The sequence below is a fragment of the Physeter macrocephalus genome, chromosome 16, assembly GCF_002837175.3.
Source record: "Physeter macrocephalus isolate SW-GA chromosome 16, ASM283717v5, whole genome shotgun sequence".
NCBI classification, from domain to species: Eukaryota; Metazoa; Chordata; class Mammalia; order Artiodactyla; family Physeteridae; genus Physeter; species Physeter macrocephalus.
This window is the reverse complement of record NC_041229.1, coordinates 39212644-39236937: the sequence shown is the minus strand read 5'-3', so window position 1 is coordinate 39236937 and position 24294 is coordinate 39212644. Positions and strand designations below refer to the sequence as shown.

The 24294-nt window shown below is 43.7% G+C and overlaps 1 long non-coding RNA gene across 1 annotated transcript; it reads left to right on the top strand.

The window, feature by feature from the left end:
* The first annotated feature begins 1216 nt into the window (after nt 1–1216).
* LOC129392876 (uncharacterized) lies at nt 1217–17311 on the top strand. The gene is made up of 3 exons (XR_008619591.1): nt 1217–1506; nt 2516–2640; nt 16763–17311. It is a non-coding gene; the product is annotated as an uncharacterized lncRNA (long non-coding RNA).
* The last annotated feature ends 6983 nt before the right edge of the window (nt 17312–24294 follow it).

Sequence of the window (24294 nt, the reverse complement as noted above, 5' to 3'; positions counted from 1 at the left end):
GGGATTCAGAACATTTGATACCTTATTAGTGTCATGGGGAACCCTACTATAAAACTATTTCAAGTAAGTTGTAAAGAATTGGATTTTTTGAGATCGTCAAATGAATGTTTCTGAAAATTACTGAATCTTCCCTAAATATACTAAAAAATGATGCCCTATTAGATCGAGTGCTAAAATCTTAATTTGAATTATTTTGCAAAGAGGGAGAAACGGACTATTCAGCAACATTTTACAAACATTTCTTGGGTGTCTTCTCTGCAGGCACTATGCTAGGACTTGGGGATGTGAATAAAACTAAGGCAAGGACTCTGCACTCAAAAAGTGTATGTTCTAGTGGGAGAAACACATTTTGACAAACAATTCTAACACATAAATGCTGTCATAAGAAAGACGTCACAGAAAGACGTATTAGATCATGTGCAGAATCACAGAATTTAAGGGGACAGAAAGCAAACTCTCAGTAGTAGCCTCAGAGGGGTCAGAGGATCGCATGTCAGGAATGAACTTCCTTCATACAGACTAAGTCTTCGTAATGTTCTTTATGAAAACTACAAGTGCTACAGCCTCTAGTCTCAACATTTATCTACCTGATTATTTTCACTAACACTACAGTTAAAAATAAATGTCATTATTAAGCATCACCTTCAAAATGACTAATCCCTAAAGGGATTTTGCTCTCCTAGCAACTAGGCACACCTACCCTGACCCTATGATTTTCTCCTTCTTATAATGTCAGATAAACATTTTAGAAATCTCTGTTCCACTTCCTGAAACTTATTCTGAAATACAATGAAGCACAACCATCTTACTGATCAAACAGAAACACCTTCTGATAAAAATTAGTCTCATCTAAGGATTTATCAAGCCTCCTTCTTTGGGAGGTATACATTTGTGGTTTTAAACAAGGATTCTTTGCTAGAAATTGTAGTTCACCAATATGTGTTATCTATTAAGATCTTACTCTATGCGGGATGCTTTACATATTTTTTTTCGATTTTTAAAGTCTTTACATTAAAGGCATTGTGGTAGTCAGTCCCTAAGATGAATCTAAGATTCATCCCTAAGATGACCCCCATTGGCTCCTCCACCTGGTGTCCACACCCTTGTGTAATTATCTCCTTTTGGGTTTGGTCTGGATTTAGTGACTCATGTCTAAAGAAGAGAAGAATATGGCAGAAGTGAAAGACTGACACTTTAGAGGTTAGGAGATAAAAAGCCTGGTTTTCCATTCCGGGGCCCTTTCCTGCTTTCTAGCTTGCTTGCTCTGACTGGCTGTGAGCTACCCTGGGGCAGGAAACAGAGGGAGGCCCTCTGGCCAACCCAGTGAGGAACTGAAACCCTCAGTCCAACAGCTCAAGAGGAACTGAGTCCGGCCTCCCAGATGCGTGAGCCTCCAGATGAGACTCCAGTCCTGGCTGACATCTTAACTGCAACCTCCTGAGACACCATGAGTCAGAGGCTGCAAGGTGAGGCAGGCCCAGATTCCTGACCAAAAGGATCTGTGAGGTAATAAATGTTTGTTGTTATAGGGTTTGTTTGGGGTATTAGATAACTTATGCAGGTATTATCCCCATTTTAGAGATAAGAAAACTGAGAAACAGGTTAGGCATGTACAATACTACAGATAGTACCTGAGCCAGGATTCTAATATATGTCCATTTAATTTCAAATCTTTTGTTATAGTACTCTTTCATTAAGTCCAACTTTTGCAGTGTGCCCCTCTGTCCTAATTTACATAAATTTTGCTAATCTTCCACTGCTTATATGGGTAATCTTCTCAACTACTCTGAATCTGGATTTTCTCATCTGTAAAATATGGGGGCACATATTTAGCACTGGCTTACCAGGAAGCTTGCTGGGACTTCAGTGTCTGGACATTTGGAAAGAAGCAGGAGCCAGAACTGGGAAGGGCTTAGACCAGGTCAACAGACTCACGAGAGGCAATGCCTTTGGGTGGTTGCCAGCACCTCTTACCATGGTATTGACAAGAGCCTGGAGACCTCATGGTGAGGGCCAGTATCAAGTTAATAGCAGTTGTGATCTTGTGGATTGAGTACAAGAGTCTCCAGGTGGACATGACTTGGGGCCAGATGGGTAGCAGCAACCTTGCTGTTTCAGGTGGTCAGTCCATGAGGTTTAAAGCAGGATCACAGCAATGGGCTAGGAGTACAGAAATGGGATCCAGTCCCTAGGTGGATAAGGTTGGCAAAAGCTAGAGAAGATTCTAAGTCTTCTGAGTAGGGCTGGGGAAGGAGACTAGAAAACATAACTGCTCTTCTCGATGGGTCCCTCTGGTGCCAGGTTCCCCATTATGTCACTAGCTTTCTAGTTCTCTACATTCTCAGTGAAGGAACAGCAGGGAATGCTGGTAATATGAAGAAATAGTGCTGACTCCAGAGCAATATGGAGCCCTGGCCATTGATTTCAGCTCTCGACTTATTGCAGCCATGGCCCTGGATTTTCTTAGATGCCTCAGTTTATAGCATTTTTGTAATGCACGCATATTTATCCCTAGTTTTCAATTTTGCGTTTAAAAATGTGGTACCTTGACTTTGGCGGACAGCCTTCCTGCTTATGGTGATTGAGGGCTCCTGACGTCTGTGGTGGATGCTGCAATCCCTGGACAAACTCCTTTTGACTGTGAGTGAACGGGGAGGGGAGGTGTGTGCATGATGGGGGGCCAGGAAGATGCTGCTGAGCTGCCCACTGGGGGCTTCTGATTATTTCTTTGCTTTTAGAGAATCAGAAGTTTAGGGATTAAAAAAGAGTTTATTCAAGAGATGCTCTCTGGGATTGAAGGTGAAGAATTCCAATAACACTAAAAAAAAAAAGCGCTTTGCAAAGGAATTTGGTAGCTAGCTAAAGCATTTTGATCTAAGTGTTATTGACATAATGTGGATTTGTAGATTTCTCCTTATAAGGGTTTCTCTAAAGCTGGAACACTAGAACTATCTATCCCCTCTTAAATATGAGCTGTTTCCTGTCTTGTTATGGTGTCATTACTCTGGAATTATGTTCATATCAAAGGCATCTTTGTTCTAGAATTATGTTTCTGTTATTAATAGATTTACATTACTTAAACTACAGACAAACAGAAATAACTAGAAGCTATAATAAAATTTGAGCAATAGGGGACTTCCCTGGTGGTCCAGTGGTAAAGAATCCGCCTTCCAATGCAGGGGACGCAGGTTCGATCCCTGGTCAGGGAACTAAGGTCCCACATGCCATGGGGCATCTAAGCCTGCACGCCGCAACTACTGAGCTCACGCATCTCAACCAGAGAGCCCACGTGTTGCAAACTACAGAGCCCATGAACCCTGGAGCCCACATGCCACAACTAGAGAGAGAAAACTCACACACCACAACTAGAGAGAAGCCCACGCACCGCAAGGAAGAGCCCATGCACCACAACGAAAAAGATCCAGCATGCCGCAACCAAGACCCAACACAGCCAAAAAAAGAAAAAATTGAGCATAGTTATTCCAGTTACCACAACTCAAAATTATTACGTTGACTTTCAATACTATTTTAATAATACCAGCCTGATAATTGGTTGCTTTTCTTTTCATACCACATTAGGTGCATATTTATAGCTATCATTTATATTACTTGAATTCTATACTGTAGCCAACTTATTAAATTTAAAAGATATTTGGAAGAAACCATTGTTATGCCAAAATTACAAATGAAAAGTACTTTTGAATTTTTAGGTTTTCCCTTATGTGTAGTTAAATATTTTTTCATTTTTGTCTCATTCATCTAAACCTAGCTCCATTCCCAATAATTATCTAAGTAAAGTATATTGTCTTCTCCCCATCCCTGTCACTTCTCCTTCTCCTCAATGCAGAGGAGGAAGTATTATAGTTATATTTCAGTTATTTGACATTACACTTGAGATTAAATCTGGGCCTATAGAACTATGATCAAATTGCAACAGTACGTAGTAACTTTGGCTAGTCTATTTGTCTGGTCATCTTGATATTGTGTAAGCCATGAGACAAGTATTTCCTGAATGGTGCTGCCAAATAGGTGATCAGTGCTAAAATATGAGCCCCCTCCAACCTGGTATGCATTATCTTCTACCGCTATTATAGCCTAACTTAATCTGTCTAAATTTTGTATCTGAAAACAGAGAGTGGTGGTGTGAAAACTAGAAATCCAAAGTCAGTCAGTCAATCAGATTTATTAATGCACAAGAAATACAGGCATACGTTTGCAATTCCCAGAGCAGATAGCAGTCTTATGTGTTCAGTTCATCATGTTCATTTGCATGCCTTAAGCCTAATGAAATTTAGTTAGTTCAGTTAATTCAGTTCAGTGATTCTGGTGGTACAGCAATGCCAATGCCACTCCAGGATCTAGAAACCAGGTCTTGTGGTCAAGTTCCAGCTTTCCCAAAATTTTCCTCACGCCTCTTTGGACACAGCTTCTCCTACCAGTCCCAGCTCTCAACAACCACTGATCTTTTTTCTATTGCTATAGTTTGCTTTTCTGAAATGTCATAAATGAAAACTGAGTAGTAGGTAGCCTTTCAATATGGCTCCTTTTCCTTAACGTAATGCATTTGAGACTCTTCAGTATTATTGCATGTGTCAGTAGTTCCTTCCTTTATATTGCTCAATAGTAGTCCATTAAATCTTTGTACATTCTGTAAACAAGTTGTCTATTTTTTAAAATAGATTTTATATTTTAGAGCCGTTTTAGGTTCATGGCAAAATTGAGAGGAAGATACAGAGATTTTCTATATTCCCCTGCCCTCACACATACATAGCCTCCCCCATTATCAGTATCCTCCGTCAGAGTGGTACATTTGTTACAACTGATGAACCTACATTGACACATCATAATCACCCAGAGTCCACGGTTTACATTAGGGTTCACTCTTAGTGTTGTACCTTTTGTGGGTTTGGACAAATGTATAATGATGTGTATCCACCATTGTAGTTTCATACAGAGTAGGGTCACTGCCATAAAAATTCTCTGTGATCCACCTAGTCATCCCTTCCACCCCACCCCTCCACGCCCACTCCCAACCTCTGGCAATCACTGATCTTTGTATTGTTCCTATAGTTTTGCCTTTTCCAGAATGTCACATAGTCGGAATCATACAGTATGTAGCCTTTTCAGATTGGCTTCTTTCACTTAGTAATATGCATTTAAGATTCCTCCATGTTGGGACTTCCCTGGTGGCACAGTGGTTAAGAATCCACCTGCCAATGCCGGGGTCACGGGTTCGAGCCCTGGTCCAGGAAGATCCCACAAGCCACGGAGCGACAAAGCCCGTGTGCCACAACTACTGAGCCTGTGCTCTAGAGCCTGCGAGCCATGACTACTGAGCCTGCGTGCCTAAAGCCCATGCTCCACAACAAGAGAAGCCACTGCAATGAGAAGCCCGCACACCACAACAGTCATCCCCGCTCACCGCAGCTAGAGAAAGCCCGCGCGCAGCAGCAAAGACCCAACACAACCAAAAATAAATATAAAATAATAAATAAATTTATAAATAAAAAGAAAGAGAGACTACTATGAACAAACAGATGCCAACAAATTGGATGACCTAGGAAAAAATGGATAAATTCCTAAAAACATACAGCCTACAAATACTGAATCAGGAAGAAAAAAAAAAAAAGATTCCTCCATGTCTTTTCATGGCTTGATTTCTTTTTAGCACAGAATAATATTCCACTCTCTGGATGTACCACAGTTCATTTATCCATTTACCTACTGAAGGGTATCTTGGTTGCTTCTAAGTTTTGGCAATTATGAATATGAGTAAAGCTTCCAAAAATATCCACGTGCAGGTTTTCGTGTGGATATAAGTTTTCAGCTCTTTAGGTAAATACTACGGAGCTTGATTGCTGGATCATATGGTAAGAGTTTGCTTATTTAATTTTATCCCTTGAACTACCACTTATCCACATTGTCTGAGGTTTTTATGTCCTAAGAAATAAGAAACTATTATTTTTTTGTTGCCGTACTTGCTACCACAACATTCTTTGTTGTTGTTTAAAGACCTGACAATACTGTCCTTTTACTTGAGTACTGGAAAGGAAATGGTTCAAGGTATTCTTACCCAGGAGATTAAAATGGCAAATGTGCCAACTCTATGTGGCACCATCTTTGGTTTTAAGTCAGTACTACTGTTTGGGTCAGAACACAGGAAACCTCGAGTAGACCACCCCGTACAAATAAACAGGCAAGTCCTGCTATTCATTTATTGAGAAGGATTCATGTGATATTAAGGTGATTAATTCATAGTAGCACAGGAAGCTTTGTTCTCTAATTCTCAATCTGTAAAGCAAATCAGTAAGACTGACTACAAAGTTCCTTTTCATTTCCACTTAACCATGTATCTCTTTGAGTTTTCAGGGTATAGACACGTTGTCTGCAATAAATTCTGAGTTACAGTTGTTTTTTTTAAAAATGTATTTTATTTATTTATTTTTGGCTGTGTTGGGTCTTTGTTGCTGTGTGCGGGCTTTCTCTAGTTGTGGTGAGTGGGGGCTACTCCTCATTGCGGTGCACGGGCTTCTCATTGCGGTGGCTTCTCTTGTTGAGGGGCACAGGCTCTGGGTGTGTGGGCTTCAGTAGTTGTGGTATGCGGGTTCAGTAGTTGTGGCTCACGGGCTCTAGAGCGCAGGCTCAGTAGTTGTGGTGCACGGGCTTAGTTGCTCCGCGGCATGTGGGATCTTCCTGGACCAGGGCTCGAACCTGTGTCCCCTGCATTGGCAGGCAGATTCTTAACCACTGTGCCACCAGGGAAACCCAAGATTCAAGTTTTTTCCTGTGTGTTATAATGCATGAGAATAAATGATTTTGTCTTATGTTAGTATTCTGCTTTCATAATTGCCAAAATTGCTGAGTCATTTGGAAAACACGATTAAAGAGCTGGAATAAAAGTTCTTTATGGAAAAGTGTGAAGTGATGGGACAATATAAACCAGAGAAGAAAAAGCTAAGGGGATTTTTCTCATACTCTTCAAGCATCTTCAGACATCCAACAAATATTTTGCCAAGTGCTAGGCCCTGAGTAGTTGCTGGGGATAAAGAAGCCAACATACAAAGTTTAATTCCTCATGGTGGAACCATATGGAGGGAACAGAAAATAAATAAGTAACCAAATAGATAAAGTAACTTTCTATAATACATGAGGGCTCATTGTTCAGAATGATATACAGCCTTTTTTTTAATCTTTGCTGGGGCTCAAATAAGAGTTTTGCACCATAGGGTAGGAAAGCAGTTCCTTTCACAGGGAGAGTTCATGCATAGGGTTGCCCTAAGGAGAAGGGGAGCTCAGAGAAGGTGAGCTTTATTGACACTGCTGTGTGGCCATCTAAGCTGGCCCACATACGTTTCCCACGTGCATTAGCCCATTTTACAATCACAACACTCCCTGTGGGTTAACGTTTATGATCCTCATTATATAGATAACTAAGAGGCTGAGTTACTTGCTGAAAGTCACACAGCTTATCACTGCAGAGCTTGGGTTGATTCTCTTGGACTCCAAGACCACTTGTTTCTACTAAGCACTACCTTGAGTGCAGGTGGATGGAATATTGCCTTTCTAAATCTTTAAGCTTCTGTAAAGGATTGTTTAGGTAGTTTCTTGCCCAATAGTAAGGAAAAAGACTGTATGGGTGGCTTTCAGACCTCTTTTTTTAGGAGCTGAATCTAATTTTCAAACAAAATTTTATGTCATTTTTGTTTTCATATATTTGGTGCTCAGTTATTAGGTGCATATGTTTATAATTGCTTTATCTTCTTGATCATTATCATTTGTTTTATCTTGTATCATTATAAAATTTTTCTGTTTATCTCTGTATTTTTTTAAAGTTTCTTTTGTCCAGTATTAGTGTGGCCACCCCAACTTTCTTATGGTTGCCCTTTGCCTGAGGTATCTTTTTCCATCCCTTTACTTTTAATTTATTTTTAATTGAATCTCAAGTGTGTCTACTGTAGACAGGATAGTTGAATCTTGTTTTGTTTTCAGTCAACCTTATGCACTTTGATTGACTTATTTAAGCATTTACATTTAATGTTTATACTGATACAGTTGGATTTATGATGCCATTTTACTTTTTGTTTTCTGTTTCTCATGTATTTCCTCCAATTTTCTTTCACTGATTCTTTTTATTAAGTAGATATATTCTACTATAAATTTTAAGTTATTTATGTAATGATTTTTCATTATTTGTTTGAGTTAGTTCCTTAGCAGTTGCTCTTGCCATTTTTTTTCCTGCAGGCATTTTCAATTTTGTGCTTTTTTTCCTTGTATCATGTATAATATATATTTACATTATACAATATATTTATATATTTATATAAAATCCTGGTTATGCTATGTTCTATGTTTCCTAATTCCAATATTGAAGTTCTATTAGCTTCTTTTTACTACCTATTCTTTCTACTTGTCAATGAAAATTCAATTAACTATCAAGTTAAGAAGAAAAAGGGAATTTTATTTGAGCCAAAATGAATATTATAACCTGGGAAGCAGATTCTCAGAAAGCTCTGAGAACTGTTCTTCCTGTTAGAAGTCGAAGATACAGTCATATACATTTTTGAGACAAAGGATCATACATCAAAATGACATACTGATATTTTACATAAAGTTCCGCGGCACGTGGGATCCTCCCAGACCGGGGCGCGAACCCGGTTCCCCTGCATCGGCAGGCGGACGCGCAACCACTGCGCCACCAGGGAAGCCCAGTCATATACATTTTTGAGACAAAGGATCATACATCAAAATGACATACTGATATTTTACATAAAGTTCACCAAGGGTACATAGTTCAGGTAAACATGTACAAAGCGAACAGCAAGTCACCATGATCCCCTACAGAGCTGGGAAAGAACACTATTCTTTTAAGAAGTTACATTGCTAGCGTCAGAAAAAAAAAAAAATTGATCTTTACCACCAAGCAGACACTCCCAACTTTGAGATGCTCTGGTTAATGTGTAACGCAGATACACACTGTATATTAGGGAGGGAGAAGGCCCAAATAAACACATGGAGAGAATTTTATGTTTAATTTTTTCTTGTCCTGCCTTAAATTATAAATTTTATTTCATCATACTGGTTCTCATAGTCTTTTTCTCCATTTGTTCTCCATACATTTCTTGCTGTTTCTCCTGGTGCAATTATTTGTGTAAATTCTTTGACACTTAGGTTAAATATAGATTTCTCTAGAGATTTTTGTTTCTTCCTTTCAATTTTGGGGTCATCACAAAGCCAGGACCATTATAATGTAAAATCAAGGTTTGAGGTTATTTGGCCAAAATAGTAAAGCAGATTTAGATTGCAAATCATAGGAGGGGGGGCTTCCCTGGTGGCACAGTGGTTGAGAGTCCGCCTGCCGATGCAGGGGACACTGGTTCGTGCCCCGGTCCGGGAGGATCCCACATGCCGAAAAAAAAAAAAAAAAAAAAAAAAAAATCATAGGAGGGCTTGCTCATGGTTGGAATTCTCAAAAACAGTTGTTTGCTCCTTTTTTTTTTTTGGCTGGCTCAAAGGCAAATTTCCTTAAGAATACTCTTATATCAGAGGATAGAGCAGATTTTGTTTTGTTTCACTCTTACTCTGAGGATATGAATCTTGGATCCCCCGATTTTCAGGGAGAGGTGTCTCATATGTTCCCCATGTGATTAAACTCTGGGCATCATTTCCTGTCTGTTACAGCTCATGAACCTGAGAAAATCAAAGCTAAGGTTTTTCCAGATTTGGCAAATGCTCTAAGGATAAAAACAACTTTTCTTTCTGGATTATTGCCATATTGATATTTTTGGCCTAAATGATTATTCTCTTGATTGCTTTAGTATTCTTTTGGATGCTTTTATATTTTATCTATTACTTTTAGTCACTTTTAGTGGAAGAGACAACTTTAAAACCTATCATGTAATTGGAAATGGAACCCCATTAACTTTTTTTTTTTCATTTCTGCTATTTATCTGGCACCAGGATAGGTGCTGGAATACAAGTCCACCTAAACCAATGCTACTCTCTGTGTTCTCTGAGCCAGTGCTGGTTTGTGAACTGTTTATTATCTGCCCACAATAAGATACATACAGAAATTGAAAGTGAGTGTAAGCAAGTTAACCTCTACCTTATTCGTCCCAGATTGATAACTGCCAAGAAAAAGATGAGCATTTATATCATGTCATTGGATCTGCTAAAAAGGTTGTTTGTTAGCTCTTCATGGACCAGAGATTGAGCAGCATAGTGTCTAAACTAGGATGGTTTTTTATACTTTTACTGGGGTCACATAAAAGTTGATAAATGTCCGGCTTCCCTGGTGGCGCAGTGGTTGAGAGTCCGCCTGCCGATGCAGGGAACGCGGGTTCGTGCCCCGGTCCGGGAAGATCCCACATGCCGCGGAGCGGCTAGGCCCGTGAGCCATGGCCGCTGAGCCTGCGCGCGTCCGGAGCCTGTGCTCCGCAACGGGAGAGGCTACAGGGGTGAGAGGCCCGCGTACCGCAAAAAAAAAAAAAAAGTTGATAAATGTTATATTCTCCCCAGAAATATGTTCATGTAAAAAGAAATAGAAAATTTTATATAAAATGTCAGTAGATAGGTAGGTAGGTAGACAGACAGATAGATCGATCTTCTGAAGTCTTACAGATCTTAGTTTTTTAATCCTAGCAAGAGACAAAGTGCAGGAGAAGATTTTGAGTAATCATTTCATCATTCAACAGTGCCTTTCCACTTATTTGTGAGAAGCCAAAGGGGGACCCCCATAACAGACCATCAAGGGAATAAGTTCAAGATGCCATTTATTAGTCACTCATTCATCCAACCAAACCTGAGTAACTACAGCATACCAGATCAAGTTCTAGTCTCAGACGACTGATCCAAACATTGAAATATGTCATTCCTTTTCCATCTCTCACCCCCAGAACCTGTACCCTCTTCCCACATTAGAATTCCATACTTAAAGAGTCTTGGTAGGAGGCAGACTACCTCCTACCAGGTACCCCCCTCCGTAAGAGAGGAAAGCTCACTTTTCCAAACATTCTCACAGATGGACAGAACATGAAGCTCTACCGGTCAGGTGACCACATGCCAGTCTCTGACTAGGGACTTGGTGACAGATAGATTGGGACAGTGCAGAATGCATTTGGCACAGACGGCGTGAATGGCAGTAGCGTCATCCAGTTGCTGGGAGCAGTCCTAGCACCAGGGTCCAGTGTTCAGCATCACGGGAGTCAGTGGTGTGAACAGTGGCATCTGGGCCTAACAGCAGGGGCAGTGGTGCCTTTGTGGGACCTGACCTAGGGTGGGATTTTGGATCCTCTTCTTAGCTGTATAGCCTCAAGCCTGTTCTATGGCTTTCCCTGAAATAAAACAAGGACAGGCTCAAATTCATATACATATATTCATATATATTCATTTACGTTTCAATTAGAACAATTTGGAATCCGTTGTTCACACCAAGAAGTGAGAAATCCATGTAGGGAATAGTCTCAGAGAGCAAGGATTCAGAGACTTTTTTCCCCAGCTTTATTGAGCTATAACATTGTGTGAATTTAAGATGTATAACCTGTTGCTTTGATACACTTATATTTTGCAAAATGATTACCACCATAGCACTAGCTAACACCTGCATCACATTACATTATTACCATTTCTTTTTTGTGGGGAGCACATTTTAGATCTAAGCTCTTAGCAACCCAAGAGGTTTTCTTTATGCTGAGCTGATAACTATTTCCTAAATCTTCCACCTGCCTGTACGCCATGGTAGAGAAAACAACATGTATCGCCTATCATATGTCTTACCTTTTTTTCCTTCCCAGGAAAAAACATTTAAATGTAGATTTAAGACCCCTCCCCTGCCCTGAGTGCTCTCTGATCTCTGACCTCAGTGGTTCCAATCTGGCTGGATTGCATGTGGGTTTATTACAAAATACTCAGGCCTCTCCCCAGACCCATGAGCTTAGAAGGTAGGGCATGGCGTCAGGATCACTTAACTTAACAAGCCCTACGTGCGAGGCTGATGCACAGCCATGTGGGAATCCAGCCCAGATGCCACTGTTCACACCACTGACTCGCGTGATGCTGAACTGGACCCTGGTGCTAGGACCGCTCTCCCTGCTGCTCCCAGCAACTGGATGACGCTACTGCCTCTCTTGCTACCAAAGACAACTAGCAGCATCAGCACAAACCTTATTATAAATTCAGAATCTCATGCTCTGCTCCAAACTGTCTAGATCTTAATGAGATTCTAGGTGATTCCCGTGCACAATAAAGTTTGGGACTCCCTGGTCACTCCTAGATGCATCTAGGAGACTCCTCTAGATGCCATGTCAGAACTGTGTAGTCTGTTCTTGCTGTGTGGTCTGATCAGATCACTTGAGGGGCTGGGGTGGGGGGCGTGTGGAGGGGAAGAGTTCCAGAGTTCAGGTCTGTTTCTTTCTCTTCTATAGTCATCACTCCCTTGGCAACCTCATCTGTTCTCAAGGCTTTAAATGTCATTTATGTGGCATCACCTCCCATTTCTCCAGCCAGGATGTCTGCCTTAACTCTAGACTCATATATCCAACTGCTAACCTCGCTTGTTTTTTCTAATAGATATCTCAGTTTCAACTTTCCTAAATTAGATGCCTATGATGTCACCTCCTCAAACGTGCTTCTTCCGGAGTCATCCCCATTTCCACCAAAGTCCCTCCATATTTCTACTTGCACTGTCTAAAATTTTGAGTGTCCTCCTTGATTCTTCTTTCTCATAACCCAGATTTAATCCATTAGGAAATGCTGTAGAGTCCATCTTTAAATATATCCAGCATCCAGTCACTTTCTATTATTTTCCCTGCTCACATCCCAGACAAGCAACTGACACCTCTAGCCTAGACACTACCTTAGTTTCCTACAGTTTCCTCTGGCCACTCGCCCTTTACCTGTCAATTCTGCACAGCCGCCAGACTAATGCTTTTAAAGAGAAGTCATACCAGGTCTGTCTTCTGTTCAAAACTATCTTAAAACTTCACATCTTACTCAGAGAAAAGTCAAAATCTTTCCAGTATCCTTGAGGCCTTACATGATCTAGGCGGGTCTGACATGATCAGACCTCATGTCAATTCCTCTCTGCTCTGGCCACACCAGCCTCCTCACTCTTCCTTGAACACACGGGAGGACTCCTGCCTAGTGCATTTGCACTGGTGGCTTTTCTTGTCTGGAAAGAACTTTCCCCAGATATCCTCTTAGATGATTCTCATGTCCTTCAAATCTTTTCTCAAAGGTCACCTTCTCAATGAGGCCCACATTGACCACACCAGTAAAATAGCCATCTGCCCTCCCCCTCACATGCATACTCTGAATCACTTTCCTCAAAGCTCTAACCAAACTCTAACATAAACACTTCCCTCATTTACTATGCTTATAGTATACAGTCTCCCTCTTACCAACAGAACATATGCTCCACAGGGCCAGCAATGTTTGCTTGTTTTTAGTTCACCGAGGTTTCCTAGATGTAAAAATACTGTGTCATATATCTGACACACAACAAATATCAGTTGAGTGAATGAGAGTAGAGTGTAGAGCACCTCCCTATTCTAAAGACAGTATCTTTATTAATGGAACCTTAGGCCAAATGCTGTTGCACGGCAGCTGCAGCACAGCAGCCGCTCACACTGACATCAGTGCCACCTGTACTTTCCTCACAAGTACTGCCTTCCCTTCCCTCCACCAAGCTCCGCCCCTCACACCAACCCTCCTGCATAGTACAGCACACAATTCAGTTTCTCTCTTCAGAAACGATGAGCCTAGGCTTGTAGGTCCCATTTTCTAAGCAACTGTGAGTTGAATTAGACTCTATAAATCCATGAGTTTGCATTGGAGCCTGCACTCCGATTATGAGAGCTAAGGGCAGAGAGAGGGGGCAGGTTGCAGAGAAGCTAGAAACCCAACAGGAATTTAATTAAGATGAGAAACTACCAGATCCCTCTTCTTTGCTCATTCCAGGATCTGGTTCTTTTTTTTTTTTTTTTTTTTCCCGTACGCGGGCCTCTCACTGCTGTGGCCTCTCCCGTTGCGGAGCACAGGCTCCGGACGCGCAGGCTCAGCGGCCATGGCTCACGGGTCCAGCCGCTCCGCGGCATGTGGGATCTTCCCGGGCCGGGGCACGAACCCGTATCCCCCGCATCGGCAGGCGGATTCTCAACCACTGTGCCACCAGGGAAGCCCAGGATCTGGTTCTTTAAAAAAAATATCGGTAAAGTATGGGAAGAATAATCCAGGAAACACCCCTAGAAAAAGGGCAAGAGCTGGATGAGTCTGGAAATTCATCTCAATACCACAGAGACTCCTGTGTGCAGGGCCTTCCCTGAGACTTGTGGGGACAATGACAGACAAAATGACTCCTGCTGCTGTCAGAAAGAGGGGACATGCCGAGGAGGATGAGACCAGAACTCTAAACACGAAAAAGAACAGGCATAATCCAAAACAACACCACAGAGGCAAAACATAAACACACAAAAGATGGGAGCTGAGGGCTGGACCCAGGCCTGAACCTAGGCTGACCCGGCTACGTGAAGCCCTCACTGCCCATGGTCCTAGAAACAGGACAGGGAACAAGGTGATGTCCGAGTCCCTGTGATCAGAGGTGCTGGTGGGGACAAGGCTCTACCAAAGGGACAAGGACAAAGGAGCAGAGAAGATGACCCAGCTGAGGAGTGACCACACCCAAGCCCAGGATGCACTGAGCACTGACCGAGCACATGCCCCGTCCACGCTCGCTCCTCAGTCTTCCCTGTCCCACCCCGGCCCCCAACAGCAAACACGTGCATGCTGGAAGGTTCTCAGTGCTTCCGTTTATTTCCTGCCTCAAACTTTAGGAATCTTCTCCTTTATTAACCCATCAACCCCACAGGACACAAATTAGAAACAAGAAATTCATATCCGGTTTTTTATTTTCCATAGGAAGTAAAACAATCGGCAGGCGGACTCTCAACCACTGCGCCACCAGGGAAGCCCAGGACACAAATTAGAAACAAGAAATTCATATCCGGTTTTTTATTTTCCATAAGGAAGTAAAACATTATTACTCAGTACAGGAATCTTCTCCTTTATTAACCCATCAACCCCACAGACAACAAATTAGAAACAAGAAATTCATATCCGGTTTTTTATTTTCCATAGGAAGTAAAACATTATTACTCAGTACAACATGGGGTCAAGTCAGGGATGGAGGTGGCCCAGCCCTGCCTCTGATGGAACAGGAAAGCTGACCAGGGAAGAGAACACAGGTCATGTGGAGAGGGGGTCCTGGTGGGCAGGGGTGGGCCAGTCTCCCAACCTCCTCACGTTATGCTAATAGGAACACAGACACATTCAGATACCAGCTGCGAAAAAAGAGGTCAGGGGACCTTGACGTCACATGGCAAGAGAGTGAACAAATTTTGCATCTCTAGTCTCACACAGAGGCAGCTGTCTCACACCACAGAAGAAAAAAAGCACGAACAAATTCAGGCCAGTCACTAACTGTTGACATTCTCAACAGTCCACGCATGCTCAAAATGTCCCACTCAGAGAATCTCCATAACCCTGTTATGTCCCCCCTGCTCCAACCCCTCCCTCACTCCAGGCCCCCAGGGTCTCACCTTTAGGATCCGTGAAAGACACATCAGAGCACTGACCATTTTCACTGACTGGGGTAGAACAAAAAACAGGATGTGGTCAAAGCCCAGAGATGTGACTAAGGGAGAAATTATGGGCTGGGTGAGGTCCCGGCCCTGGGCTCCTGCCTACCCTCTCCCAAGGTTCTCAGGGATCAACCCCCATCCGCACCCAAACTTAGGTGCAGCCTGAGCAGAGCTCCCTCCTTTTTTTGGCTGTGGGAAGAAAACATCACGTGAGAGGCCAGGGAGAAGACTGGACCATGAGATCCTAGACAAACCCCCTAGTCCTGGACTACAGAGTTCCTAGAACTGTGACTGAAGACTCAGGGCAGGACGGGGAAACATGAAGAAAGGAGATGTAGAAGAATTGGACCAAATGCCCTCCTAGACGGGAGGACAGATCCTCAGCAGGGACCTTCCCCTCCGATCTTTGAGTGTCAGGACTCAGGTCCGCACATCATAATTATCAAGGCGAAAAGTCTGTCTTTCATTCTCACAAGTGCTTTATAAAAAAGTAAGGGTTAGCAGTTAGCTCCAGACTGGGCAAGTACCTGTGTGTGGATAATATTTCCCATTAATGAGGCAGGGCCAACTTCTACCTAAGGCTTAAAACCCTCCAATGGGATAAGAAAACTCGGATCCCCTCCCTCCCTTCCCTACCTGACCTGCTTCTTCCTTCGCATCACAGTTCTAGTCACCACAGCAGGGACCACAAACAGAACCAGACCAACAAAGATGCCCATGGTGGGGATAGTGAGATGAGGGGCCCAGACCTCAGGCTTGAGCCCTGACCTTGCTGAAGGTGTCCGGAAGGGCTTCTGCTTTCTCTGAGAAGCTCCACCTCTTAGCCCCCTCCTTATACCATCTCAGGGTGATGGGCTTGTTGCACTAAGCAGATGTATCTCAGCTCCTCTCCTAAAGGCATGCCCATAGCCACCCACTTCTGCAAAGCCCTTGTCTCCGCAAGTTCCATGTCCTGGATCTGGACCTTCCTGTCACACTGCCAGATCAGAGCGATATCTGCAGGGTAGAAGCCCAGGGCCCAGCAGCTCAGGGTGACCTCATGGGCAGAGATAAGGTGGTGGGCTACGTGCATCTTTGGGGATTCTGAGGAGGAAGACTCAGAAAATTCACACTTTGGGTTACCTTCACAGGCCACTGAAGCAGCACTCGTGCCCATCCTGAGAATGGACAGGACAATTGGTTTAGAAGGAGGGAGCAGAAACCCCAGACATCAGCCTGGACTAGGGAATCTGGGATAATCTTCTACTCCTTGGAAAGTTCTAAAATCCGGGTGAGAGCCTGTGGTAGGAGGCTCCAAGTCTCTAAGAAGGAGAACACAGACTGCTGCTCCTTACCTGGGTAGAGGGTGAATGACTTAGAAATGCTGGAATCAGGCCTCCAAGGATGTTCTCAGGCAAAGAACAAGGGCTTGAGAGACAAACTCGTGGTTCACAAGACAGCTGCCGGTGTCAAAGGGAACCGCTGATCAGTCGTTTCAGGGATCGTCTCCCCCTCCATTGCGAGAGACTGTGTTCCTTAACAGTCCTTTAAGGAAACCAACGTTAAAAATTATATTGTATTATTTGGTTTATGTAGCAGTCTCGAAAAGACAGAACCGTAGTGGTGGAGAACAGATTAGTGGTTGCCAGGAGTTGGAGTGGGGGGGAGGATGTGAATACAAAAGGGAAGCCTGAGAGAGTGTTTTGGGGGTGACTAAACTGTTCTATTTATATATTGGATTATGGTGATGGTTGTACGAATCTATGCATGTGTTAAAATTTATGAAATTGTACATCAAAAAGAGTCAATTTTAATGTATGATAATTAAAAATAGAAAAAAAGAAAAGAAAAAAAGCCGGGCCCTCTGGGCCAGTCACTCTCTAGTACAGAAGATGAAAATCTAGGTGGACTTCTTCTGCAGAGCATTAGGAGGGACGGTATTCTGACGCTGATTCCACTTTTCCCTCTTGTGGGAAACTAGCCCCAGCCGAAGGGGAGGTCGGGGAGATGCGCTTCAGCGCCCCCGTCCTGTCAGGTTCTCCAGGTGTCTGGGGTACCACTCCACGCACTCCCGCTCCAAGGAGTTCCTGTGGCGTTCCGCCTCACCGGCTGCCTCCCTCTCGCGCGGGTGATGTGAGCCGCCCTGCCCTCCGCGAGCCCAGACCGCGCCGTCGTTCAGGGCGAGGTAACCAGCACCGTCAGAGGCATCCTATTCACTGTACCCAGCGGAGGAGGCGCACAACACGGGCCGGATCGCATCCACCAAACCGCTCAAGCGTCGGAGACCCTGGCCCCGCCCCTACCAGCCACGCCCACACAACCCCGCCCACGTTAAGCCCTGCCCACTTAGTCCCGCCCCAAAGCCAGCCTCTCCCAGACCTCCGCGCAGTGATTATAGCCTAAACCAGGGGTCCGCAAGCCCTGGGCCGCTGACCGGTCCCGGTCCCCGGCTTGTTAGTAACAGGGCCGCTCAGCAGGAGGTGAGCAGCGAGCTAGCGAAGCTTCATCTGCCGCTCCCCATCGCTCGCATTACCACCGGAAGCATCCGCGCTCCCCCGCACCCCAACGAAAATTTGTCTTACACAAAACCGGTTCCTGGTGCAAAAAAGTTGGGGACTGCTGGCCTAAACTGAAAATGAAACCGGGTGAAAGAAGCCAAGGGCTCCTTCCGGGTGGAAGGGGTGGGGCGGGCGGGTGCTGCAGCCTCCCAGCGAAGCTCGGGGCGACCGCGGTCCATCTGTGGGGCTGGGGATCATGACCTGGAAGCAGGCACGGGTCGCTCACAGGCTTCGCTCTGGTTGTAGTTGCCGCGCAGGTGTTCAGGCTCCTGGTGAAATACCAGGGCTCCCTGCCACCAGCTGGGACGCAGTGTTAAAACACTGCAGAGAGTGGGAGCATCTCCCCACCCCCGCGCTGGTGCCGGGGCCGAGGTCTACGCGGCCGGGAGGGGAGGAGAGGGTGAGGGGGGGTCGAGAAGAGGGGAAAGGGACAGCGGGACAGAGAGAGGCCGCGACTTTAGGGGTGGGCGAGAGGAGGGGGCGGGACACGGGGGAGGGCCGGGCCCGGGTCAAGGTGGCGGTAGGGTCGGGCCTTAAGAGGCTTTCCCCGGGGTCCTCAGCTCCGGCCAGGCGGTCCCTTAGCTCTTCCTCCACAAATGCCGTTTCCCTCCTGCTCCCGCACTCCCGGCTCCGTCCACCCCCTCCCCGAGAGCAGCAAGAGGAAGGGTTAGGGCGCCGTGATCTGGGGGGTCTGGGAAGAATCCCAGACCAGGATCCAGGGAGTCTGGGAAGAATCAGTCCCGGCCCGTGCGGACTCTTAACCGAGAATCTCGGTGACCCTGATTGACTTCCCCAGAAATCGGACCCGCTATGGGAGTGCGAACTGGGGCAAGATCGCGTACTGTAGCAGGAGGGTCTGACACAGATTGTGAGAGGAAGAAGTGACCCTTCTGGCAGATGGCGATGCCCCAACACTGAGCTTTCTGTATCCGAAACACTGCTCTCGGGTCCTGAGACCCTGAGAGCCACACCCAGGACCTGGTGCTTTGCCCCGACCCCTCTCCTCCTGCCTTGAGCATTCTTTGTCACACTGTCTCCCTTAGTCCTGCCCCAGGAGCTGACTCATCCATTCTCAAAACATTTGATTCAATATTATATGCACATAGTCTTAGAATTAGTGAGGACCCTAAGGATAATTTTTTTAAAAATTTTATTGGATTATAGTTGATTTAAAGTGTTGTGTTACAGACCTACTAGAGAATGAACTTGAGGATATGGGGAGGGGGAAGGGTAAGCTGGGACAAAGTGAGAGAGTGGCATGTACATATATACACTACCAAACGTAAAATAGATAGCTAGTGGGAAGCAGCCGCATAGCACAGGGAGATCAGCTCGGTGCTTTGTGACCACCTAGAGGGGTGGGGTAGGGAGGATGGGAGGGAGGGAGACGCAAGAGGGAAGAGATATGGGGATATACGTATATGTATAACTGATTTACTTTGTTATAAAGCAGAAACTAACACACCATTGTAAAGCAATTATACTACAATAAAGATGTTTAAAAAAATAAAATGTGTTAATTTCAGGTGTACAGCAAAGTGATCCAGTTATACATATACATATATTAATTCTTTTTCAGATTCTTTTCTCATATAGATTATCACAGACTATTGAGTAGAGTTCCCTGAGCTACACAGTAGGTCCTTGTTGGTGATCTATCTTATATATAGCAGTGTGTGTATGTTAATCCCAAACTCCGGATTTAGCCCTCCCCATCCACGTTTCCCCTTTGGTAACCATAAGTTTGTTTTCAATATCTGTAAGTATGTTTCTGTTTTGTAAGGAAGTTCATTTGTATCATTTTTAAAAATTAGATTCCACATATGAGTGATATCATATGACATTTGTCTTTCTCTGACTTACTTCACTTAGTATGATAATCTCTAGGTCCATGTTGCTGCTAATGGCATTATTTCATTCTTTTTTATGGCTGAGTAATATTTCATTGTATATATGTACCACATCTTTTTTGTTGTTGTTGCAGCGTGCAACTTGTGGGATTTAGTTCCCCCACCGGGGATCGACCCGTGCCCCCTGCAGAGGAAGTGCAGAGCCCTAACCACTGGACTGCCAGGGAATTCCCAGTACCACATCTTTTTTTTTTTATCCATTCCTCTGCTGATGGACATTTAGGTTGCTTCCATGTCTCGGCTATTGTAAATAGCGCTGCAGTGAACATTGGGGTGCAGGTACATTTTCTAATTATGGTTTTCTCTGCATATATGTCCAGGAGTGGGATTGCTGGATCATATGGTAGTACCCTAAGGATAAGTTTGTTTATGTAGGTTTTATCAAGCAGTATTTACCATACTAGGAATAAAACAGTTTTTTTAATTTTTGTTAATTTATTTAGAATGGTATTAATAACCTATTACATGATGTTTTTTGAGAGATCTATCCTTTATTGTAATATTTGTAATAAAACATAATTGCAGGGACTTCCCTGGTGGTCCAGTGGTTAAGACTCCATGCTTCCATTGCAGGGGGCGTGGTTCGCTCTCGGGTTGGGGAACTAAGATCCCATATGCCACACGGCGCAGCCAAAAAATAAACTAAAGGTGTATTTTAAAAATAATTGCATTTAACACGGAAATGTGACTTAACTGCCTTTTGTAATATTAACTGATGGTGTAATTGTAATGACTTAGTTGAACTGCTGTTTATGCTTCTCCCTTATGAATGCCAGGCAAAAAGAGTAGAGAACATTTGCCATAAACGTATTTATTCTGAAGGAAAAGCAAAGGTATGCTAATTAGGCATCTGGCGTCAGCTATCCACTTTGATACTTGCTGCCCTGTTCATCCAAAAAGTAGTATTTCTGCAAATATTTTTCTGACTACTTTAAACATGTCCCAGGTAGTACAGTGGGAACCAGTTACAAAACCATCAGTAAATATTCATCTTTAGTCCTTTGACACTGATTTTTTTTTTTTTTTTTGCAGTAACCTCCTATTTTAAGATTGTCATCTCCTCTCCATAGCTAGTTGCCTTCTGTCTTTGCCTATGGGTGGTGAACACTGTTCCAGATTTTTGTAAAATACCTTTTTTTTTGGCTGAACGGTTGTCAATTCTTTGGACTTAACTCAGTGATTGATTCACAGATTCAGGAGAGTTAATGGAACTATACTTTACTCTCTCCATTTACCATTCCCTCCTTCAAATAGGAATTTTAATTTGAAGATGACAATTAAATGTGACTCAGCTTCTCTCACTGAGCCCAAGACAGAGATTTCTCACTGACCCTGGGCCATGGATCTTGAGTCAAATCACAAACTCATACTGTTCTCATGACAGTGTACCAGGAAGCCACACTCAATCATTAAAAATCATTTTGCCATTTTTGCTTTGAAGTGAATGATAAACATTTTGTGTTTCTATTATATGTTAAATAGTCTGCTTGGAGTTTTGTGTATATTATCTCTAATCCTCACAAGGTAGATTGTAATTTTCCATCATTCAGTTTGGAAATTGAAGCCCTAAAGTTTAAGTAACTTAAGTTCAGATTGTTCTTTATGAACTCTAAAACAGCTCTACCTGACCCTGAAGTCCCTTTTGTTCCACTAAGCGAGCCAGTTTGTCTTAAAGGGCTGGGTCTGGGGCAGCTGTGGGCCTTGTGAGGGGCGGTACTCAGTTCCACTGGGATCCATGTGGCTGGAAGAGACCCCGGCTGGGGCAGGGTTCAGGCCTTGGATCTGTGTGGCTGGAGGGGGCCCTGGGGGTGGGGTTTCAGGCCCAAGACAGCAGCTGGCTTGCCAGGGCCAAAGCGGGTGGCCGAGATGCTGGCCGCATGTCCCTCAGATCCTCTGAAGGTCCCTCTCCATCCCTGCTGATCCTCTTGCTGTGGGATTCCCTGCAAGCGTGGGAACCTCTGCCCTCCTCCAGCCCCCCTCAAGGGTGCCGGTCCCACCCCGCCTACAATTTTCTTCCTCCCCACGTACTATCTGGTCGTGTGGGGATCCCTCCTGTCCCCTTAGGTGTCCAAGGTCCCCCACCATTGCCTAGTAGGTGTCCTAGTTGTGAGGAGATGCAAACTCTGCATCCTCCTGCCCTGCCATCTTTAGGAAGATATTGTTATTCTTAACAAACACACATTAAAATATTAGGGGGTCAAAGGGTATTATGTGTACAACTTTTTTGTAAATGGGTCATGTATATATATGTGTGTGTGTGTGTGTACACGAAGAGAAAATAATAAAGCATATATGTCAAAATATTAACCTGTGAATCTTGGTGAAAGGTTCTTTAGCTGGTCTTGCAAGTTTCTGTAAATATGATACATTTCAAAATAAAAAGTTAAAAAATGCATAAACGTATTTATTCTGAAGGAAAAGCAAAGGTATGCTAATTAGGCATCTGGCGTCAGCTATCCACTTTGATTCTTGCTGCCCTGTTCATCCAAAAAGTAGTATTTCTGCAAATATTTTTCTGACTACTTTAAACATGTCCCAGGTAGTACAGTGGGAACCAGTTACAAAACCATCAGTAAATATTCATCTTTAGTCCTTTGACACTGATTTTTTTTTTTTTTTTTGCAGTAACCTCCTATTTTAAGATTGTCATCTCCTCTCCATAGCTAGTTGCCTTCTGTCTTTGCCTATGGGTGGTGAACACTGTTCCAGATTTTTGTAAAATACCTTTTTTTTTGGCTGAACGGTTGTCAATTCTTTGGACTTAACTCAGTGATTGATTCACAGATTCAGGAGAGTTAATGGAACTATACTTTACTCTCTCCATTTACCATTCCCTCCTTCAAATAGGAATTTTAATTTGAAGATGACAATTAAATGTGACTCAGCTTCTCTCACTGAGCCCAAGACAGAGATTTCTCACTGACCCTGGGCCATGGATCTTGAGTCAAATCACAAACTCATACTGTTCTCATGACAGTGTACCAGGAAGCCACACTCAATCATTAAAAATCATTTTGCCATTTTTGCTTTGAAGTGAATGATAAACATTTTGTGTTTCTATTATATGTTAAATAGTCTGCTTGGAGTTTTGTGTATATTATCTCTAATCCTCACAAGGTAGATTGTAATTTTCCATCATTCAGTTTGGAAATTGAAGCCCTAAAGTTTAAGTAACTTAAGTTCAGATTGTTCTTTATGAACTCTAAAACAGCTCTACCTGACCCTGAAGTCCCTTTTGTTCCACTAAGCGAGCCAGTTTGTCTTAAAGGGCTGGGTCTGGGGCAGCTGTGGGCCTTGTGAGGGGCGGTACTCAGTTCCACTGGGATCCATGTGGCTGGAAGAGACCCCGGCTGGGGCAGGGTTCAGGCCTTGGATCTGTGTGGCTGGAGGGGGCCCTGGGGGTGGGGTTTCAGGCCCAAGACAGCAGCTGGCTTGCCAGGGCCAAAGCGGGTGGCCGAGATGCTGGCCGCATGTCCCTCAGATCCCCTGAAGGTCCCTCTCCATCCCTGCTGATCCTCTTGCTGTGGGATTCCCTGCAAGCGTGGGAACCTCTGCCCTCCTCCAGCCCCCCTCAAGGGTGCCGGTCCCACCCCGCCTACACTTTTCTTCCTCCCCACGTACTATCTGGTCGTGTGGGGATCCCTCCTGTCCCCTTAGGTGTCCAAGGTCCCCCACCATTGCCTAGTAGGTGTCCTAGTTGTGAGGAGATGCAAACTCTGCATCCTCCTGCCCTGCCATCTTTAGGAAGATATTGTTATTCTTAACAAACACACATTAAAATATTAGGGGGTCAAAGGGTATTATGTGTACAACTTTTTTGTAAATGGGTCATGTATATATATGTGTGTGTGTGTGTGTACACGAAGAGAAAATAATAAAGCATATATGTCAAAATATTAACCTGTGAATCTTGGTGAAAGGTTCTTTAGCTGGTCTTGCAAGTTTCTGTAAATATGATACATTTCAAAATAAAAAGTTAAAAAATGAGACAGTTCAAAATTAATCCAGTAAGTATTGTTGAAATAAGGTCCAAAGAAGACAACACACTGATGCACTAATTTCACAGGTTCAACCATCTACACCTGTGCCTGGGAAATTAGTTTTGTACTAGCAGGAACCACAGATACTGAACAAATAAATTAGCTGATCTGAACATGTCTGCACTTATAAGTTGTCATTATTTAGTGTTTTCCTAATAAAAATCATTAAAAAAAA